This window comes from Myxocyprinus asiaticus, chromosome 28 (assembly GCF_019703515.2).
Source record: "Myxocyprinus asiaticus isolate MX2 ecotype Aquarium Trade chromosome 28, UBuf_Myxa_2, whole genome shotgun sequence".
Lineage (NCBI taxonomy): Eukaryota > Metazoa > Chordata > Actinopteri > Cypriniformes > Catostomidae > Myxocyprinus > Myxocyprinus asiaticus.
Window position 1 is genome coordinate 39,851,229 of NC_059371.1, and position 17,539 is coordinate 39,868,767.

The 17,539-nt window shown below is 42.5% G+C and overlaps 2 protein-coding genes across 4 annotated transcripts in view; both read left to right on the plus strand.

Annotated features, from left to right (window-relative positions):
• The window catches only part of LOC127418735 (zinc finger protein 260-like), a 340,334-nt gene that overhangs the window by 303,995 nt on the left and 18,800 nt on the right, over window positions 1-17,539 (plus strand). The window contains exon 11 of one of the 2 annotated variants that reach the window (XR_007893541.1): window positions 5,055-5,292. The exons of the other annotated variant lie outside the window; for it this stretch is intronic. The gene's annotated coding sequence lies outside the window, so the exon portion shown is untranslated. Of the gene's footprint in view, window positions 1-5,054; window positions 5,293-17,539 lie in introns of those variants that run through there. 2 annotated transcript variants of the gene reach the window in all.
• Window positions 1-17,539, plus strand: part of LOC127418767 (zinc finger protein 345-like) — a 96,517-nt gene that overhangs the window by 19,532 nt on the left and 59,446 nt on the right. The window lies entirely within an intron of this gene.

Below are 17,539 nucleotides of genomic sequence, written 5' to 3' on the forward strand. Positions count from 1 at the left end.
ATGTGAGGGGACAAGGACAGGCCGAAGGGGAGGACCTTGTACTGGTATGCCTGGCCCTCGAAAGCAAACTGCAGGAAGGGTCTGTGTCGAGGTAAGACCGAGACGTGGAAGTATGCGTCCTTCAGGTCCACCGCCGCGAACCAATCTTGATGCCGGACGCTCACTAATGCATTTTTGCGTCAGCATCTTGAATGGGAGTCTGTGCAAGGCCCGGTTCAGTACTTGCAGGTCCAACATTGGCCACAACCCACCACCTTTCTTTGGTACAATGAAGTAAGGGCTGTAAAACCCTTTCTTCATCTCGGCCTTCCTAGGGTTCTTGGCAGCCAGCCGTGAGACGGGTGGCGTCTGCTTCCTGCGGTGGGCTCCATGGCGGGGCTGGGCTGGGCTGGGCTGCGGGGCGGGCTGCGGCGGAGCCGATGCTGTTGCTGCAGGAGGATGCCCTTGGTGACGAGCAGACGGGGTGCGGGGTCTTGAGTCGCACCGGGGCAGGATGTGTTGAATGGCCTCTGTCTGCTGCTTCAATGCTGAGAACTGCTGGGCAAAGTCCTCGACGGTGTCGCCGAACAGGCCAACCTGGGAGATGGGGGCGTCAAGGAACCGTGCCTTGTCAGCCTCTCTCATGTTGACCAGGTTATCCATCTTATCCAGCTGGGGGATCACCGAATACCCCTTGGCCACCCCACCATCGAGGGTAGTGAGAGCGGGGGAGCTGAAAGATCGGGACCAGGTAGTAAAAGGTGCCCCCTACGATCTTGTCAGTTCCTCATGCAATTCCGGGAAGAAAGGAACCGGGGCGGGGTGTGGCCGTGAGCGGTGCTCTGGGCCAAGGAACCAATCATTGAGCCGTGAGGGTTCAGGGGAGAGTGGAGGGTTCCACTCTAAAAAATGCCATAGAAAAACAATGCCACACCTTTCTTACACACTGACCCATTGCAATAACTGCAGATGCAATTTTTTTTATTATTTATTTGTGTCTACCAGACTATTTGAGCACAAATAGCTGCAGGTATGTACAACTTCTGTAAATGGTTACTCCGTAATAATAGTAATAATGTTATATTATTGACAATTTTAATGCTCTCCATCATTAATCAGTAAGGGTTCTGAGAAAAATCGGCAGCTGGCAACAGTCTATGGCAGCTGGCGGTACCTGCAAAAATAACTGGAATTGGGAGGGGCTGTTGTTGGCAGCAGCCAATCACTCGCTTGCTTGAGGGGAAGAAGATTCTTCCTTTGTAATAAAAGTGCCAATGTTAGCTAGCAAAATGTAACTCCACTGAGGCAGCCGGTGTGTCATTGACAAGGCTTCAACTGAGACGTGAGCATTAATATTTTTCTTCAGTGGATGGAAGGGACAGTAGTTCAGGAAGTGATCCAGAAATGGAGGATGAAACATATGGTGGGAACAAAGGAGAGAAAGAATGGTGGAAAATAGTCAGGAAAGGAAAAGGAAGAAAACTTCCAGTCATGGATTGTGTATTGATAGTGGAAAGGAAGATTCTGTCTGGAAAGCTAGAGAAGAGTTTAAGGTAATGTTGAAATTCACAGACCCTGATATTATGATAAACCCTATCAAACTAACTAAAGCCCTGTAAAAAGCTTTGGGAGATATAGAAAGTTCCAAGGAAATGAGGAACGGAAATGTACTAATCTTGTATAATGATGAAAAACAGCAAAAAGCTGCATTGGGCATAAAATCGATGCTATGTTAAACATTTTCATGCAATCACTGAAATACCAACGGATGTCTCCACTGACAGAATTAAAAGTTGTATTGAAGGTGTTAAGGTGATTGAAGCAAAGCATCTACAGTGTGTAAGAAACAAAGAAAAAAATTATAGTTTATTGGTAATGCTGCAATTTGAAGAGGAAAAGATGCCTGATAGAGTATTTATTGGATATGTAAGTTACACGGTATGACCTTACATTCCAAAGCCACTTAGATGCCTAAATTGTCAAAAATATGATCATGTCACAGAAGTCTGCAGAGGGAAACAACGTAGTGCAAGGTGTGGAAATTATGAGTATGGTAAATGTGAACAAGGAGCAATGGCAAAGTGCAGAATGTCAGAGTATCTGAAAATCAGACATATGCTGAAGCAATTAAAAAAGCGAAACAAGATGGAGTAATGAAAGAAGGTGAAGGTAAATCTCAGGCACTGCCAGGGGAAAGCTCCAGTTGTAAGGAAAGTAAATGAAGATAGCTTGATTATTGGAAAGGTTGAGTTCATTTCATTTATGGCAGAAGTAATTAACTGTTCAGCACAAACAGAAAGCAGAACTGAGATAATTAAAATTATAATCAAAGCTGCAGAGAGGTACCTGAACGTGGAGGGAGTTACAATGGAAAAAATAAATGAAAAACTTAAGGTTCAAATTACAAACACTCAGGCACCATGTGGAAGTACATTATATAATGGTGTTAATTATTATGCAATGGAATGCAAGGAGTTTGATTGCGAATGCGCTAGAGTTTAATAAGTTAATAGATGAAAAAGAACAGAAACCACATTTAACATTTTGTATAAAGAAACATGGTTAAAACCACAGTTAGAATTTGTGTTGCATGGATACACAGTCATTGGGAAAGATAGGAAAACAGGAAATGAAGGTTGTGTTGCCACCTTTATTAAAAATGAATTAAGATATAGAGTTATAGATCAGAATGATGAATATGAAACCATGTTGGTTGAGTTAATTGTAGGAAATCAAATTATTAAAGTAATTAATCACTATAACCCATGCAATAGAATAAGCAAAGAAGAATTAGAAAATATTACAGGAATATAGAAATATATATATTAAAAAATAATATAGTGTGTAGATTTAATTGCACATAAATCTTTGTGGGGATGTAAAAGTAATGATCATAATGGTAATGTTATATAAGAGATAATCGATGATAAAGGATTAGTATGTTTAAATGATGGTAGAGATACACGAATAGATATTGTGCATGGTAGTGGTTCAGCTATAGATTTAACATTGGTTTCTGAATGGATAGCAAGGATATCTGTTTGGGATATTTGGGAAGCTAATGTGATAGCGTAATAAAATTAGCTGTCGGGCAGATAAAGGAGGAAGCAGGAGCCAGTTTCCACAATCCACTTGAGTCAGATTTAAATTCTTAATACACAGCAATCACTTTACAGCTTACATAAAACAAAGACTGGCTTTTCAGCATGCACAAATAAAGTTCAGCTTTTCAGCAATCAAACAAAACACTAAGTAATAAACATGCAGTCTCTCGTGTGTCCCTCTCCTCTCTTTGTGCACTGGTCCATTTTTATCTCCCCTGTCTCTCACTGCAAACACAGAAACAGTAATTACCAGCAGTTCATCTCAGGTGAACCTCATTAATGCTTCCTCTCTCCCCAAACTTAAACGGCTGGAGTGCCAGACACCAACAGGTGATCCGGGCTTTGGCATCCTTCATGCGGTGGAGACATTGGAGAGGGGCATGGTCCGAAAAGAGGGTGAATGCCCATCCAAACAAATAGTAGCAGAGAGTAAGGACTACCCACTTGATGGCCAAGCATTCCTTTTCTATGATGCTGTACTTCGTCTCTCTCATAGAGTGCTTCCGACTAATGTACAGCACCAGGCGATCCTCCACCACTTGGGACAGAACAGCACCCAGCCCCCTGTTCCGATGCATCCATCTGGTTTTATCAATTTGGGGTCACACCTGCCCATGCCCCAAATGGAACCCCAGATACCGTACCTCCACCTGCCCAGTTGTGCACTTCTTCGGGCTTGCTATGAGCCTCACTCATCACATTGACCTCAGAACTGTAAATAATGATATCATCCAAATAAGCAATGGCACACGCAGCATGCGGGGTGAGGACTCTGTCCATAAGACACTGAAACATAGCCGGGGCCCCAAACAAACCAAATGGAAGGGTCACAAATTGGTGTAATGCAAACAGTGTGGAGAAGGCCATTTTCTCACAGGACATTGGCGTTAAGGGGATCTGCCAATAACCCTTTGTTAAATCCAGTGTCGAATAAAAGCAAGCCATGCCCTTCTGATTGAACAGTTTGTCAATATGAGGCATTGGATACCCATCAAATTTCGACACAGCATTGACTTTCCTATAATCCACACAGAACTGGACCGAGCCATCGCTCTTAGGCACCAGAATCACCTGGCTGGCCCAATCACTGTGGGATTCTTCTATTACCCCCATACAGAGCATGAACTTTAATTCTTCTCGTACTACCTGTTTTTTGTGTTCGGGTAACCGGTAGGGCCGACTACGTACCACTACCCCTGGGGTTGTCTCAATGTGGTGTTCTATGAGATTAGTGTGGCTGGAGAGAGGCGAGAACACATCAGAGAAATTTTTATGCAATCTGGCAACCTCTGTACATTGTGACGGTGAGAGGTGGTCTCCACAAGGGTCCGGGGTGAACTGATTGGCTTTTAGACTCACCTCCGATACAAGCTCCTCCCTCTCCGGAACTACCATCGCCAAGGATATGGGGACCACCTCTCTCCATGGTTTTAGTATGTTGAGGTGGTAAATTTGACGAGCCCCAACCCTATCCGTATGCACTACCTCATAGTCGACTTCCCCAACTCACCATGTGACCTCAAAGGGCCTTTGCCACTTATGTGATGTGGGCAGTAATACAAGTACTTTATCTCTCGGTGCAAATTCCCATAGGGACTGACGTTCTTGTGCCTGTGGCAAATTCTCCTGTCATAGACATCCCAGTGTGTGGAATACTGAATTTCATTTTTGCTCTGTGAAGGTTCCTCCTCCCAATTTTCCTTCATGATTTCTAATACACCATGGAGCTTATGCCCATATAATAGTTCAAATGGGGAAAACCCCTAGAGACTTGCAGGACCTCTCGCACTGGAAATAAGAGGGGTTCGAGCCATTTATCCCAGTTCCGAGCATCTTTGTGCATGAACTTACGAATCATGTTTTTTAAGGTCTGTGGCAGCGAGGGTGTGGTCGAGCATCTGTCCGGAGAGAAAGCAGTAAGGGCGCTTACACCTGAGCTAGATTATGTCTAACATCTGTCTCTAATTCCAGTGAGCACGGGGAGAGCGGCATATGAGCAGCCATGCCACCAGCAGAGAGAAGAGAGAGTCTGGCACGAGAGTCTCACGGTGAAGCTACTGATTTGTGACATTAAAGAGTTGTGATAAAGTCTTTGTGATGATTAAGAGGCTGTGACTAGGAGCCTGTGATGCTAAAGAGTTTGTGAAGCTGAAGAAGTTACTGTGCCAGTTGTGACTGTGTTACCCTGAAGTTTGTGATTAAAAGCTCACCTGAGACCTGAAACATCCTGTCCCAGTGTCCTCCTTCCCTCATTCTGTGTGTCTTCCCTTACAAGGTCTTAAATCTTTCGACCAAGCCGTCTGTTTGTGGATGGTACACTCTTGTCCAAATCGATTTAATACCCAATAATTCATACAGCTCGCATAATGTATGTGATATGAAAGTAGTGCTATGTTCAATGAGGATTTCTTTCGGAATCTCCACTTGGGAGATTATTCTGAAGAGTGCCTCCGCAACACTACATGCTGAGATGTTGTGCAACGGCACTGCTTCTGGGTATCAGGTTGCGTAGTCCACCAGAACTAGCACAAAGCAGTGCCCGCATGCCGTTCTAATGGCCCGACGAGGTCCATGACAACTCTGTCAAAGGGAACCTCAATCAACAGAAGAGGGCACAATGGCACTTTTGGAGTGGCCGGCGGATTCACTAGCTGACATTCGCGGCATGTCGCACACCACTGGCTAATATACCCGCGAATGCCCGGCCAATAGAAACGGGCCATGAGATGGCTTAGTGTTTTCCCCTGTCCCAAGTGACCTTCCATCGGACTATGATGAGCCACCTGGAACAACATTTCCAGACGGCTCTTTGGTACAAACAACTTGGTTGTATCTTCCTTTTTCTGAGCGTCCTGTGTCACTCAGTACAACCGATCATTTATAATTGAAAAATATGGATTAGTAAGTGCAATGCATGGCTGTAGGCATTGACCATCAAGTACTTTCACTTGGTCAAATGCGTGCTTAAGGGTTTCATCTCGTGTCTGCTCCAGAGGGAAATCCCCAGCGGGAATTCCCCTAAAGGCTGGGGAAGCAGAGGCTTCCCCCTCCCTTAAGTCATCCTGATGCGGAGCTGACGTAGACGGCCCCGGCTCCGCCTCCCCAATCAGCGCATTGCATACCCCACACCATCTCACTGTATTACAGGACCCATCCACACACAACCCCTTTAACAACACCGAAAAAGCCGGTCTGTTGGTACCCCGAATTAGTGGATGGGTTAGGCGGGGACTTACCACAGCCACAATATTTTGATTTTGACCCTGAAATAGAATGGTGATGGTCACTACAGGATAATCGTAAATATCCCCGTGCACACACCTCACCCTCACACAATTATTTGTATCCAATGTCCCATTTTGAACCAAGCATTGATAAATGGAGGTTTGGTTACAACCTGAATCCACCAAGGCTTGGTATGTACCCTCCTTAATACTCACGGGTACTTGGTATGTCCCTGCTCGATCGGGGGCGGCCTGTGGAGTGTTGGGGAACCGGATCAACGCCTCCACTTCCATCACCGGGCACTGGTCACATACATGTCCCGGTTCCATGCAACTCCAACAGACCGTCCCAAACCTCATGCCCACAACAGTGGCAGCGGCTTCCGCCACCTGAGAAGAAGAGTGGGAAGAGCCGGGAGAGAGAAACGGGTTATTGGCATGTATCCCCGAGGCCGATAAAAAGAAAAAAGCAGTGCCATGGTGGATGGATGAGTGCAGTAATGTGGTATCAAAAAAGAATAAAGCATTTAGAAAGATTAGAAAGACCTACAGTATACATTTGAATATTTTATTGCATACAAGAATGTAAGAGTAATTCGAGCAGCTAAAAGGAAATATTGGAGAGACTGGTGTAGCAATATAGGGGGGGACAAAGACAACAAAGAAGTATGGGGTGCAATCAGGAAAATGGCAGGAATTCATAAAAATCAGAGGTTGCCTGTCTTAAAAGAGGAAGGAAGAATAGCAGTGACAGACACTGAAAAAGCAGATATGTTGGCAGAAGTATTTGTATGTAGTAATAATAATATATCAGAAGATATGAAAATAAAAAGAGAACAGATGATGAGGCAGAATCCAGATGTTCTGATTAAAAGGAGTCCTTCTAATGATGCAATGGATGTAAAAATTGCTATGAATGAGTTAGAAAAAAAGCTCTTGGAGGAGTTAAACAATCATCTCCTGGCAAGGATGATAAGGTTGAAGTCAGAAGTTTACATACACTTAGGCTGAAGTCATTAAAACTCATTTTGTAAACACTCCACAGACTTAATATTAGCAAACTACAGTTTTGGCAAGTCGTTTAGGACATCTACTTTGTGCATGACACAAGTAATTTTTCCAACAGTTGTTCACAGACAGATTGTTTCACTTTTAATTGACTATATCACAATTCCAGTGGGTCAGAAGTTTACGTACACCAAGTTAACTGTGCCTTTAAGCAGCTTGAAAATTCCAGCAAATGATGTCAAGCCTTTAGGCAATTAGCCAATAACCTTCTGATAGGAGGTGTACTGATTTGGAGGTGTACCTGTGGATGTAGTTTAAGGCCTACCTTCAAACTCAGTGCCTCTTTGCTTGACATCATGGGAAAATCAAAAGAAATCAGCCAAGACCTCAACAAGTCTGGTTCGTCCTTGTGAGCAATTTCAAAATGCCTGAAGGTACTACGTTCATCTGTACAAAGAATGGTACGCAAGTATAAACATCATGGGACCACGCAGCCAACATACCACTCAGGAAGGAGATGCATTCTGTCTCCTAGAGATGAATGTAGTTTGGTGTGAAAAGTGCAAATCAATCCCAGAAAAACAGCAAAGGACCTTGTGAAGATGCTGGAGGAAACAGGTAGACAAGTGTCTATATCCACAGTAAAACAATCCAATATCGACATAACCTGAAAGGCTGCTCTGCAAGGAAGAAACCACTGCTCTAAAACCACCATAAAAAAGCCAGACTACAGTTTGCAAGTGTACTTAGGGACAAAGATCTTACTTTTTTGGAGAAATGTCCTCTAGTCTAACGAAACACAAATTTAACTGTTTGGCCATAATGGCCATTGTTATGTTTGGAGGAAAAAGGGTGAGGCTTGCAAGCTGAAGTACACCATCCCAACCATGAAGCATGGGGGTGACAACATCATGTTGTGGGGGTGCTTTGCTGCAGGAGGGACTGGTGCACTTCACAAAATAGATGGCATCATGAGGAAGGAAATTATGTGGATATATTGTAGCAACATCTCAAGACATCAGCCAGGAAGTTAAAGCTCTGTTGCAAATGGGTCTTCGAAATGGACAATGACCCCAAGCATACCACCAAAGTTGTGGCAAAATGGTTTAAGGACAACAAAGTCAAGGTATTGGAGTGGCCATCACAAAGCCCTGACCTCAATCCATAGAAAATTTGTAGGCAGAACTGAAAAAGCATGTGTGAGCAAGGAGGACTACAAAACTAACTCCACCAGTTCTGTCTGGAGGAATGGGCCAAAATTCCAGCAACTTATTGTGAGAAACTTGTGGAAGGATTCCCAAAACGTTTGACCCAAGTTAAACAATTTAAAGGCAATGCTACCAAATACTAACAAAGTGTATGTAAACTTCTGACCCTCTGGGAATGTGATGAAAGAAATAAAAGCTGAAAGAAATAATTCTCTCTACTATTATTCTGACATTTCACATTCTTTTTTTCTGATTAACAGTTTTTATTCATACAATTGACAAAGAAAAGCAAAACATATATTCACAGAATCAACATTTAACCCCCACTATTACCTCTCCCCCTCCCAATCCCCAACTCCACCCTGACCCTCAACAAACATCCCTGTGGTCACACATGAGTATACAGAAAAAATAAATAAAAATATATATATAATAATATAATAATAATAATAATAATAATAATAATCACACACATTTAAAACTATACTTCTCTCTCCACTACCCCTCGCCGAGAGCCCTGCAAGAAGGCCAAATAGCTGCCCCAGTTCCTATCAAATGAATCTAAGTTCCCCAGCCTTCTACATGCCATTTCCTCGAATGCCGCCACCCTCCCCATCTCTGTGCACCACTCTTGAAATGAGGGTGCTCCAGCCGACTTCCATCCCCTTAGAACAATCTGTCTGCCGATCATAACCCAATTTTTGTATGTGTTTATCCCCTATATTAATGACCGCCCCACCGCCTAAAATATAGAGCCTGTGGCAAAATGAAATTTGAGTGCCCATTACGTCACACATAAAACTCTGAACCTTCAACCAAAATTCTTGGATCTTAACACACCACCAAAAAACATGGGTTGTGTCTCCATCTTCTGATTGATATCACCAGCAGGTGGGTGTGTCTTTCAGACCAAGCCTATACAATCTACAGGGGGGTCCAACAGAATCGATGTAAAATCTTAAATTGCATTAGATGCACCCTTGCATCTCTAGATGTAGACTTTTTTTTAATTATTATTTTCTCTCCCCAATTTGGAATGCCCAATTCCCAATGAACTCTTAAGTCCTCGTGGTGGCGTAGTGATTCACCTCAATCCGGGTGGCGGAGGACGAATCTCAGTTACCTCTGTGTCTGAGACCGTCAACCCGCGCATCTTATCACATGGATTGTTGAGCATGTCATCGTGGAGAACCACATTATAGTGACCACGTGGATGTTACCCCATGTGACTCTACCCTCTCTAGCAACCAGGCCAATTTGGTTGCTTTGGAGACCTGGCTGGAGTCACTCTGGGATTTTAACTCGTGAACTCCAGGGGTGGTAGTCAGCGTCTTTACTCGCTGAGTTACCCAGGCCCCCTCTCTAGATGCAGACTTGACGTTTTTTAGAATCCTATCCCACACTCCCTCCTTCTATACCAAATTTAAATATTTCTCCCATAATCTCATGATAGAAGTTAAAGCTCTGTCCCCCAGACTCTGAATTAGCAGGAAGTAATACACTGATGCCTCATGACCTTTTCCAAAAGCAGTAATTACCACTCCCAGAGTATCTGCCGCTTTTGGGGTGTTTATGCTACTCTCAAAAATAGTACAGAGCAGGTGGCGCAGCTGTAAATACCTAAAGAACTGAGATCTGGGAATCCCAAAATGTAAAACCATATTTTCAAAAGATCTCAACACTCCACTCTCATATAGGTCACCGAGTGTATTAACCTCCCTCACAATCCACTCTGACCAGCAAAAAGGGGACTTATTAATACATAATTTTGGGTTCAGCCATATGCTTGAGGCAACATTTAAATAAATGTCTGAATTAAACACTCTGGACACTTTTGTCCATACCATGTGCAAATGCGAGATAACGGTATAACTTAACTTCTCCGATTAGTTTGATAGAAAGGCTTTGCAATGGCAAAATAGGGGCAAGAACTTCCTGTTTAATACAAAACCAGGAAGGGGCTCTCTCAGGTGGAAGCGACCAATGAGCCAAATGTCTGAGACGATTGCATTATAATAAAACAAAATCTTGGGTAGGCCTAGCCCACCTTTGTCAATCGGCCTATGCAACTTACTGAAATGTAATTTGGGATGTTTACCATTCCAAATGAAGGACTTCGCTAAGCTATCAAATTGCTTGAAATAAGAGTGGGGGACATCTATAGGGAGAGATTGTAACAGGTAGTTGAATTTTGGAATACAATTCATTTTAATAACATTAACCTTCCCAATCATAGATAAATGTAATGAAGCTCACCTGCCCACATCGCTCAAAAAACGTTTTATTAAAGGATCAATATTAACTCAAATTTGCTGTGAATAAAATACCCAAATCCTTAATGCCCTGTTTGGGCCACTGGAAGGCGCCCGGCTGAAAAGCCATTACCGGGCAGTATGCTGTCAGAGACAAAGCTTCAGATTTAGACCAGTTAACTCTGCATCCTGAGAACTTAGAAAAGCAATTAATAATTCTTTGGAGGCAAGGCATGGATCTAGTAGGGTCAGAGATGAATAATAAAATATAATCTGCATAAAGCAAAAGCTTATGCACCACACCTCCTGCCATCACCCTTGGAAAATCATCCTCCTTTCTTATCGCAGCTGCTAATGGTTCCAGGGCAAGACAGAACAATAAAGAGGAAAGAGAGAATCCCTGCCAGGTGCCCCTATCCAGAGTAAAATAATCTGAAATTAATCAATTTGTTTGTACCACCACTACCGTGTGTCTATAAAGTAACGTAATCCACCGAATACAAGTATTTCAGAATCCGTACATTTCCAAAATATTAAAAAGATAATCTCATTCTACCATATCAAATGCTTTTTCGGCGTCAAGCGAGATGGCAGTGACCGGAGTCTGATCATTCGCCACTGACCACATGATATTGATGAAACACCTAATGTTATCAGAAGAGCTACGGCCCTGAATAAGCCCCACATGATCTATATGTATAAGAGATGTCATAACTCCACTCAACTGGTTAGCCAAAAGTTTTGACAATATTTTAACATCTAGCTGGAACAGAGAAATTGGACGGTAACTCTTACACTTGCTTGGATCTTTGTCTTTTTTAAGTATCAGACTGATCCAGGCCTGTGTCATGGTTGGCGGAAGCTTTCCATTCTTCAACGATTCCATATAAACTTATAGCAAAAGTAGAGCCAGTTCTGTAGCATAAGATCCAAAAAAATTCAGCAGCAAAGCCATCTGGCCCTGGAGCCTTGCCTGTAGGTAAGGCCTTAATTACCTCGCCAAGCTCCTTCAAGTTTATCTCAGAATCAAGAGAATTGTTTTGCTCAGCCGACAGTTTATGAAGTTCTAATGGTTCCACAAAGTTGTGGAACTATAAAGATCAAGATCAAGAATTCTTTAAAAGCATTATTAATATCATAAATATTTCACCACCAGCAGATTTCACTGAGGGAATGGCAGAAAAAGACTCCCTTTGTTTTATATATCTAACCAGAAGCTTCCCTGCTTTGTCCCCCCACTCAAAGTATGACTGTCTTGCCCTGAATAGCCAAAACTCCACCTTCCGCGATTAAATAGTATTATATCTGTATTTCAAACGGGTTAATTCTCTGAGGCCATTAGATATCCAGCGCTTCAGTTCTGCCTCGGCACTTTTAATATTCCCTTCCAATTCCATGAGTTCTTGTGCTTTGGATTTTTTGGTGAATGAGGCATACTATATAATCCGGCCCCTAAGAACCACCTTAAGTGCCTCCCAAGCCATGCCCACAGAGGATACTGAGGACCAGTTGGTCTCCATATAGACATTGATTTCAGCCTTTAACATTTGTTGGAATTCAGGATTTTGCAAAAGAATCAGAATCAGCTTTATTGCCAAGTATGCTTACACATACAAGGAATTTGTCTTGGTGACAGGAGATTCCAGTGTACAACAATACAAAAACAATACAAAACAGCAGCAAGACATAGATAATAATAAAAAATAAAAAATTATTATACACATACGTACATACACACACAGACACACACACACATACATACATACATACACATACACATACGTAGTACAAATCTGTTATCTGTTATGTACAGTGCAAAATACAAATTTGTTATGTACAGTGCAAATGTTTTTTTTTTGTTTTTGTTTTTTAGAGGAATAAAATGGCAGAAGAGGTTGGATGTGTTGGATAAATATAAAAAAGGCTAAAGTGTATTGCACATAGTTATTGCTCAATGGGGCAATTTAACTGTTCATGAGATGGATAGCCTGAGGGAAAAAACTGTTTCTGTGCCTGATGGTTCTGATGCTCAGAGCTCTTTGAAGTCAACAGTTCAAAAAGGTAATGGGCAGGGTGAGTGGGGTCCAGAGTGATTTTTCCAGCCTTTTTCCACACTCTGGAGGTTTATAGTTCTTGAAGGGGGGCAGGGGGCAACCATTAATCCTCTCAGCAGTCCGAACTGTCCTTTGTAGTCTTCTGATGTCTGATTTCATAGCTGAACCAAGTCTGACAGTTATTGAAGTGCAGAGGACAGACTCAATGACCGCTGAGTAGAACTGTATCAGCAGGGCCTGTGTCGGGTTGAACTTCCTCAGCTGGCGAAGGAAGTACAACCTCACATTGGAGTCAATGTGTGTCTCCCACTTCAGGTCCTGTGAGATGGTAGAGCCCAGGAACCTGAATGACTCCACTGCTGCCACAGTGCTGTTTAGAATGGTGAGGGGGGGTCAGTGTTGGGGTGTTCCTCCTAAAGTCCACAGTGATCTCCACCGCTTTGAGCGTGTTCAGCTCAAGGTTGTTTTGACTGCACCAGACAGCAAGCTGTTCAACCTCCCTTCTGTATGCATTCTCATCATCATCTCGTATGAGGCCGATGACAGTGGTGTCGTCTGCAAACTTCAGGAGCTTGACAGAGGGGTCCTTGGCGATGCAGTCATTGGTGTAGAGGGAGAAGTGTAGTGGGGAGAGCACACATCCCTGGGGGGCACCAGTGCTGATTGTACAGGTGCTGGAATTGAGTTTCCCCTGTCTCACAAGCTGCTGCCTGTCTGTCAGAAAGCTGGTAATCCACTGACAGATAGACATGGGAACAGAGAGTTGGTGTATTTTATTCTGGAGTATAGCTGGGATGATGGTGTTGAAATCCAAACTGAAGTCCACAAAAAGGATCCTTGCATATGTCCCTGGTCTGTCCAGATGTTGAAGGATATGATGCAATCCCATGTTGACTGCATCATCCACAGACCTGTTTGCTCGATAAGCAAATTGAAGGGGATCTAGAAAGGGTCCAGTGATGTTCTTCAGGTGGGCCAACACCAGTCTCTCAAATGATTTCATGACCACAGATGTCAGGGCAACAGGTCTGTAGTCATTAATTCCTGTGATTTTTGGTTTCTTTGGGACAGGAATAATGATTGAGCATTTGAAGCAGCGTGGGACTTCACACTGCTCCAGTGATCTATTGAAGATCTGTGTGAAGATGGGGGCCAGCTGGTTAGCACAGGATCGAAGACACGCTGGTGAGACGCCATCTGGTCTTGAAGCTTTCCTCGATTTTTTTTCCTTTAAAGGGATACATTAAAGCGCCAACTATATGATTTCTTTTTCTCCGTATGTGGCAACACCTCTAAACACATCAGGGCATGATCTGAGACTAAAATGTTTCCAATTGAGCAATCAACAACAGATGAAATGAGGGACTTCGATATATATTTTAAAAAAATATTCTAGAGTAAATCTTATGGACCGAAGAAAAAAATGTATAGTCCCTACCAGATGGGTTCAAAAGTCTCCAAATATCTCTAAGAGCAAGATTTTTACACATCCTGTGAAGCGTCATTGTTGCTCTAGTGGGTTTGCACATTTTTGCTTCACTATGATCAAGGACTGAGTCCATCAAAAGATTAAAGTCTCCTCCCAATATTATATCATGAAGGGTGCCAGTGGCTTGCAACATCCCTTCAAGATCTATAAAAAAGCCCTGATCATCGACATTAGGTGCATAAATATTAGCCAAAATAAGACTTTGTCCCTGAATTTCAGCTAAAACAATAATGACTCTTCCCAATTTATCTTTAATCTGTTTGAGACATTTGAATTGTAGATGTTACTTATCAGTGTAATGACTGCACCACATGGTAACTTACTCACTCCATTGACTTTATGAAGGACATCGCTTGCTGTAGGTATGTGAATGTGTTATGGCCATCCTTAGCATCTATTCTCAGTTTGGCCAGGAATATCATTGCAAAAGCAACCTTCCATTGATGTAAAAGTTTCTTGCATTCCTTGAATCGATCACGTTTCTCTCTTGTTGAATTCGCAAAGTCTGGGAACAAGAAAATTTTCCACGAAAGCCTTCCTTTACTCCTCGCCTCGCGTAACACAAGATCCTTATTCCAAGATCTCAGAAATTTGGCCAGAATTGATCGGGGCCTGTCTCCTTCCGCAGATCTCCGTGCCGGAACACTGTGAGCTCACTCAACGACCTTCATCAGCATTATCGGCATGTTCAACATCTCTAGCCGCATTTCCCCCAACTCTCTGACTAAATCGACTCCTGGGCTCGGGGCCTGAGGATTTTGAATTCTTTGATATATTGTCCTCCTAGAACAGTTATGGAACAGAGTGTATAGAATCTCACCGGTTTATGTCATAGAAAGTATTAAAATTAGCAATGTGCACAGAGCTTGCCGTTCACCTCCGATCCTTGCATCACGTGACCATTTTCGACATTTCACATTCTTAAAATAAAGTAGTGATCCTAACTGACATAAGACAGGGAAAGTTTTTGACAATTAAATGCAAGGAATTCTGAAAAACTGACAAAGACAGAGAGGAGAGAGAGAGAGAGAGAGAGAGAGAGAAAAGGAAAAGATAAAATAAACAAAAACACACCAGCCCCCGATCGTGCCATCAGTCGGTCCTCAGCCAGCTGGGCAGCAGTCCACAGCGACGCCAGGTGATGGCACTGGACCCACACCACTGGATCGAACACTCCCTTGGCGTCGTGATTCTCCTCCGCAGCGAGGGCTCTCTGATGGTGCACCTTCCTCCCAAGTCCCAGGTTTCTGCACCAGTGTGGCAGATTTCACTGCCTTCCCTATCAAGGAAGATCGGGAGCCGGCTGGACAGATCATGTAGAATTTAATTAACACAAAGTTTATGCAGACACAACATACACTGAGCTCTGGCACGCACACGCCGGCAGACATGCACACAGCGCTATACAACCATCAGTCTGTTGACTTTTCAGCCCAACGCAGATTGCACACGATAAACGAGCTGTGTGGAATGCTCTCTCTCCTGCACTGGCATTCCCGGCTCCTTTTTATCTTCCGCTGATTGGGTAACTCAGTGCCAGGCATCCACCCTGATGGCCCGGCCACACCCTCCTCCTCGTCACAGTGTGGAATTCAGGTAAACTTCCCTCCTCATGAAAGCATGGTATTATTGTGCATGTTGGAAATCCTGGAAAGGATAAATCTTCCCAAATAACTATAGACCTATTGTTTTAAGTGCTAATTTGTGTAAACTCATGGAGAGAATGATTATATATAGGTTAAAGTATGTACTTATCACACCAAATCAGAGTGGATTTCGGGCAGGACGTAATACTATAGATGCTGTGTTATGTTTGGAAGCAGACATTAAAAAAGCACAAGCTGATAAAGAGACAATGGTAGGTGTGTTCTTTGACATAGAAAAGGCATACAATATGTTATGGAAAGAAGGGTTATTAATAAAACTTACAAATATGGGAATTGGAGGGAAAATGTATAACTGTGTTATGGACTTTTTATTCGAAAGAATGGTACAAGTTAGTGTAGGATCAGAATATTCTAGGATTTATACAATAGACAATGGAACTCCCCAGGGAAGTGTTTGTAGTCCAGTATTATTTAATATAATGATAAATGATGTTTTTAATAATGTTAAAAGTAGACATTAGAAAATCACTGTATGCTGTTGACAGGGCAATATAGAAAAGAGGACGTAATAAAACGTATGTGGAATGGAGCATACAGGCAGCAGTGGTTGAGGTAGAGGGGCTAATAAGTGGAGTTTCTGCTTGTCAGTGACTAAAACTCAAGTGATGTGCTTCACAAAAAAGAAAACTGTCCCAAAAGTTAAACTCAAATTATATAATCAGGTACTAGAAAAAGTCCCAGTAATAAAATACCTGGGTATATGGTTGGAATCTAGATTAACATTTAATTAACATGCTAAGAATCTGATGGAGAAGTCTAATAAAAGCATAAATATATTAAGATGTTTGGCAGGAGTCAAATGGGGAGCTAGAAGAATATCATTAAGAAGAATATATTGTGCAGTAATCAGGTCATCAATGGACAATGGGAGTATAATTTATGGTTATGCATCAGCATCTATAATTACAAAGATAGAATCAGTGCAGGTTCAAGCCCAAAGAATATATTTTAAGTCGTCCCCAATTCCAGCCTTGCAGGTGGATATCTTCGTAGGTATATGTAGGTCAATAACGTATTGGATTAATTTAAAAGGACATAATGAGAATCATCCAGTTAAGAGGGTGTTGGAAGAATGTTGGGAGCATGGAAATGGAAATATAAAAATTTTGTATGGTCTGCTAACCAGTGGCGGGCCATGCATTAAAAGTCTAGGCCTTCAGTGTGATTCATGCCATTAAGAAAACACAGTTTCACAATGAATAAGGCACCCTATGCCTTTGGGCATCATACATTATGTCGCCGTTAACTAGTAATACCAATTGACATTTTAAAAACACATCCACGCGTGAAAGTTGAACTTGAAACGACACATAATGCTCAAGCAAGCATAATTTTAACTGCAGCATGACTGTTTTGTGAAATGAACGTCTCCCAAACAGACATTCAAAAATCATAATTGTTCATATGAATCTACCAAGGAGGTCTATAATACCTGGAAAAATCTATCTAATAATATTTGCGATTTAAATGTTGCTTGCAATAAATTTCGTTTCGTCAGGGTACACGGTTATGCTGCGTTCCATGCAAGTTGGATGTGGGATATTCCTACTTGAT